This window comes from Phragmites australis, chromosome 23 (assembly GCF_958298935.1).
Source record: "Phragmites australis chromosome 23, lpPhrAust1.1, whole genome shotgun sequence".
In the NCBI taxonomy this organism is placed as follows: Eukaryota; Viridiplantae; Streptophyta; class Magnoliopsida; order Poales; family Poaceae; genus Phragmites; species Phragmites australis.
In genome coordinates, this window is record NC_084943.1 from 11,469,300 (window position 1) to 11,474,927 (window position 5,628).

The 5,628-nt window shown below is 42.9% G+C and overlaps 1 pseudogene; it reads right to left on the reverse strand.

The window, feature by feature from the left end:
• Window positions 1-309: 309 nt before the first annotated feature.
• LOC133905982 (uncharacterized) lies at window positions 310-5,127 on the reverse strand (annotated as a pseudogene).
• Window positions 5,128-5,628: the final 501 nt, after the last annotated feature.

The window sequence follows — 5,628 nt, forward strand, 5'->3', positions numbered from 1 at the left end:
CATGCTGGAACAAGAACTCAAAGAGTTTGTATTTCTGAATTTGCAATCCTCAAGTTACTGTTCACGTCACCCATTACAGGGATATATAATACTAGTGGAGTTTCAGTTTGGAAGAAATAAATGAGAACATGTAGTGGAAAGTTGTAACACTACTTTTATTAATAGCCAGGCCTAGTGGGACGCATGGGTGGTTGGCATTCTTCTGCATGCATGCTGGAACGTGTGTGGATAGCAATCCGGTTGCTGGCTGCATGCATTCCTATCTTCCGAAATATTTGCTTGCACTCCAACGACTGTTATTCATGGTAGCTAAATGTTCTTTTCTCTCTCTCTTGCACGTCCAGGTTCCTTGCTTATATTTGGCGGGCAGAATCCATCATCATCCCACGCTTGTTCGTGCACTCCATCATTCCTAAGAACATTGAAACAAGTACTCAAAAGCATAGGCCCATTCAACATAATCTGATTATTAAGCATAAGGTTAGCGTTCACCTGAGAATGAATTTCCTTCTCCAATTGTTTTGCTCTACTCCTTGTAATCGGACCAGCTATATCAAATGTAGTTTCATTTGGAGATGAATGAATGCTAGGAATGTCCTCATTACCCTCCCCCTCTTGAGAAGGAGTCGTCCTCGACTCAGGCTCACCAACAAATGGAAGCAAGTCTTTGACATTGAATGTTGTACTCACATTGGAATATTCAGGTGGCAGCTCAATTTTGTAAGCATTATCATTTATCTTGTGTAAAACCTTGAACGGACCATCACCCCTAGGAGATAACTTACTCTTGCGCTGTTGGGGAAATCGATCCTTGCGTAGATGCAACCACACGAGGTCTCCGGGCTGGAATGTAACCTTCTTCTTACCTTTGTTCGCTTGCTTTGCATATTGTGCTGATTTCTTCTCGATATTCCTTCTTGTCTCATCATGTAGCTTCTTGAGAAAATCTGATCTCTTTGCTGCATCCAAGTTAACTTGTTCCTGTAATGGTAAAGGCAAAAGATCCATGGGAGTATGCGGCTTAAAACCATAAACAATTTCAAATGGACAAAAATTTGTTGTGGAATGGACTGCCCGGTTATAAGCAAATTCAACATGGGGAAGGCAGTCGTCCCACAGCTTCAAATTCTTTTTCAGCACGGCACGCAGCATGGTGGATAGGGTACGGTTGACAACTTCAGTTTGCCCATCCGTTTGTGGATGACAAGTGGTGGAAAATAACAACTTCGTGCCAAGTTTAGCCCATAAGGTCTTCCAAAAATAGCTTAGAAATTTTGTATCTCGGTCTGAAACAATAGTCTTTGGCACTCCATGTAGACGAACAATCTCCCTGAAAAACAAATCAGCAACGTGTGAAGCATCATCGCTCTTATGACATGGAATAAAATGTGCCATTTTAGAGAAGCGATCAACAACAACAAAGATAGAATCCCTCCCCCTCTGAGACCTAGGTAACCCCAGAATAAAATCCATGGATATATCTTCCCAAGGTACAGTTGGGATTGGTAATGGAGTATAAAGACCATGGGGATTAAGGCGGGACTTAGCTTTCAAGCAGATTATGCAGCGCTCAACATGTCGCTGGACATCACGTCGCATATGTGGCCAAAAGAAATGATCAGGGAGCATGTCCAATGTCTTTTTTATGCCAAAATGACCAGCTAAGCCACCAGCATGTGCTTCCTGCAAAAGAACTTGACGAATCGAACAGGCTGGAATACATAGTTTGTTAGTCCGAAATAAGAAACCATCATGCACATAATACTTGTCCCAGCCTTTTCCAGCAATGCAATGAGAGAAAGGTTCTTTAAAATCAAAGTCATCAGCATAAAGTGTTTTAATGGATTCCAAACCAAGCACTTTTGTATCTAATTGTGTAACCAAGCCACATCTCCGTGATAAAGCATCAGCAACAATGTTATCTTTCCCACGCTTATGTTTTACAACATAGGGAAATGTTTCAATGAACTCAATCCATTTAGCATGTCGACGGTTCAGCTTGCCTTGGCTTTTGAGATATTTTAAAGCTTCATGATCAGAGTGGATGACAAATTCTTTAGGTAACAAATAATGTTGCCAAACTGCCAAAACTCGAACTAAGGCATAAAGCTCTTTGTCATAGACAGAGTAATTCAGATGTGGACCATTTAACTTTTCAGAAAAGTAGGCAACAGGTTTACGTTCCTGAAGTAGCACACCTCCAATGCCAATACCACTTGCATCACATTCGATCTCAAAGGTCTTACCAAAGTCTGGTAGTTGTAGCAGCGGTGCTTCACAAAGCTTTCTTTTCAACTCTTCGAAGGCTTGGTCCTGTTCATCTCCCCACTTGAATGGAACATCCTTCTTTGTCAAATTGTTAAGGGGTGCAGCGATTGCACTGAAATCTTTGACAAAGCGCCGGTAGAAACCTGCAAGACCATGGAAACTTCAAACTTGGCTCACATTTTTAGGAGTAGGCCAATCCTTTATCGCTTTAATCTTCTCTTCATCAACCTGGATGCCATCTGCAGTCACAACAAAACCAAGGAAAACAACACGATCTGTGCAAAAGGTGCACTTAGAAATATTTCTATACAATTTCTCGACTCTCAAAACAGCAAGGACTGCACGGATATGATCAAGATGCTCATCAAATGATTTACTATAGATCAAGATATCATCAAAATAGACAACCACGAATTTGCCAATGAAAGCTCTTAAAACGTGATTCATTAAACGCATAAAAGTTGAAGGAGCATTCGTCAAACCAAAGGGCATCACAAGCCATTCATATAGGCCAAATTTGGTCTTAAATGCTGTCTTCCATTCATCACCAATTTTCATGCGAATTTGGTGATAGCCGCTGCGTAAATCAATCTTGGTGAAAATAGTTGAGCCACTCAATTCATCTAACATGTCATCAAGCCGTGGAATGGGATGGCAATATCTAACAGTTATAGCATTGATAGCACGACAATCAACACACATGCGCCAAGAGCCATCTTTCTTCGGGACTAAAAGAACGGGAACAGCACATGGTGATAAAGATTCACGAACATACCCTTTGTCCAAAAGCTCTTTTACCTGTCGCTGAATTTCCTTTGTCTCTTCGGGATTGGTGCGGTAGGCTGGATGATTTGGAAGAGAAGCATTTGGTACCAAATCAATTGGATGCTCAATTCCGCGGAGTGGAGGAAGTCCAGCTGGCACCTCATCGGGAAAAACATCTTCGAAGTCCTGTAAGAGATCAAGAACAACACTAGGCAGCGATGAATGTAAATCGGTAGTTGAAAGTAGGACCTCCTTGTGCAAGAGCACAAAGAATGGGGCTGTGGTGTTCTTCACTTCTCTCAAATCACTCCTGCTCACAAATAAGCATTCATTTTGGCGTAGCTGTTTTGAAGTGGAATGAGGCTTTATGTGGCTGGATGGGTTAGGAGTCTCTCCCTTACTAGTGTTGGGGGCCTCACTCAATTTTCTTTTCTCAGATTCTTCCACATCTGAAGCATAGATCTCTTCTGGAGATAATGGAACAAGAACCACCTTCTTGTCTTTGTGAATGAAAGTATATTTGTTAGACCGTCCAAAGTGCACCGAATCCACATCAAATTGCCATGGACGACCCAGCAGTAAATGGCATGCTTGCATGGGTACAATATCACAATCAACCTCTCCATGATAGTCACCAATGGAGAATGACAAGCGGACCATAGCTGAAACCTTCACTGTCCCAGAATTATTCAGCCATTGCATGTGGTACGGATGTGGATGGTGACGTGTCTGCAAACCAAGCTTCTCAACAAGCAAAGCACTAACAATATTGTTGCAGCTCCCACCATCAATGATGAAGCGGCACACCTGTCCTTTCACTTTGCATCGTGATTGAAACAAATTGTGGCGCTGGCCTTGCTCAGCAGCAACAAATTGTGTTGACAGAACCCGCCGAACCACCAAAGAAGGAGCTGGTGTATTCAGAGTAGAAGGCGCCAAATCAGGAAAATCAGCAAGCAACTTATCAAAATCAGCACAAGTAATCTCGGCTGGATGCTGAAGAACATCATCTTGGGATAAGTCATCTTGAGCAAAATCTGGAAGAGATTGAATGGCTAAACAATTCAGACCTAGCTCAAAAGTACCATCCTCTGCTGAATACTCACAAGTGTCAAGAGAAAGGTCTGCTAGTGCTTGGGTAATAGGCTCATCCTCCTCTTCACTTTGAGAATCATAAGAACCGTCTGCAAGTGCAATAATAGTGCGTCTATTGGGACATTCAGCTTGCTTATGTCCATGACCACCACACTTAAAACACTCAATCTTGCTTGTCTTCCGTTGGGCTGCTGTAACAGAGGAGCTGGACTGATTGGAATTTACAGCTTTGCCTCTTGAATCAAAATGTTTGGTAGACGTTGAATTTGAACGAGAAGTTGCACGAGATGAAGGTGTGTGCACCTCTGACCCATGCTGCTGTGAATGGCGCCATGGAGTAGAACTATTAGGAGCGGAAAATGAAGCACGGTGCTTATAAGATTCAGCAAGCTGCCTTTCTGCTCTTTTTGCAAAATGTAGCAATTCATTCATAGTGTTGTAATTAGTCATGTCCACCTTGTCTGCGATTGGTTTATTAAGACCAACCAGAAATCGAGCCATCGTTGATTCCTCATCTTCAGTGATACCGGTACGAAGTAGACACATTTCCATTTCCTGAAAATATTCATCCACACTACGATGACCTTGAACAAGCCTTTTCAGCCTCAAATGTAGCTCACGAGAATAATGTGCAGGAACAAATCGGCGCCTCATTTCTCGTTTCATGTCATCCCAAGTAATACGATCATGGCCAACACGGCGGAAATCAGCACATACTTGATTCCACCAAGTGATTGCATAACCTGTGAACTCAATTGCAGCAAGCTTTGCTTTCTTGACAGGAGGATAAGTATATAAATCAAAGATCTGATCAACCTTGGTCTCCCACTCAAAATAATCATCAGCATTTTCCTTTCCGTTAAATTTTGGAATAGACACTTTCACGTTGCTTAAACCATCATCATCACGACGACGACGGCGGTCACGATAACCATGATGGTCATCATGCCGATGATCATCCATGTCGGACAACATATCATCACCACCATCATAATCTCCTCCACCTCCAATAGGAATGCGCCGAGCACGACCAAAATTAGGAAAACCAAGACCACGCCCGCCACGTCCACGGCCAGCGGGACGACGCCCTGCCTCATCATCCTCCTCAATGTCATCATCCTCATTTGGTGGCGGTTCGCCACGTGGCATGTTCAATTGTAGAGTTTGGAGTTGTTGCATCAAATCATTCATTTGTGTACGCAGCTCCTGGAATTCCTCCACCGAAACAGCGGCACCATCTCCACGTCCTGCCATATTAGTAGAGGGGGAGAAAAAAAAAATAGGACAATATATATGTGGAATATATGTGGAATCACTCCCTCACCACTTTCTGAACAAGTTCTTTCTCTTCCTGGAAAGGGCAAGAACCGGGGCTGCAATCTGTAGTGGAAGAGTGATTGTACCAGAGACTACGGTGCAACAGCTCACGGTGCTTTTTAGTGGAGCTTGGTGGGGATAAAATGTACAAGTAGTGCGCTGAAATGTAGTGATGCAAAACCG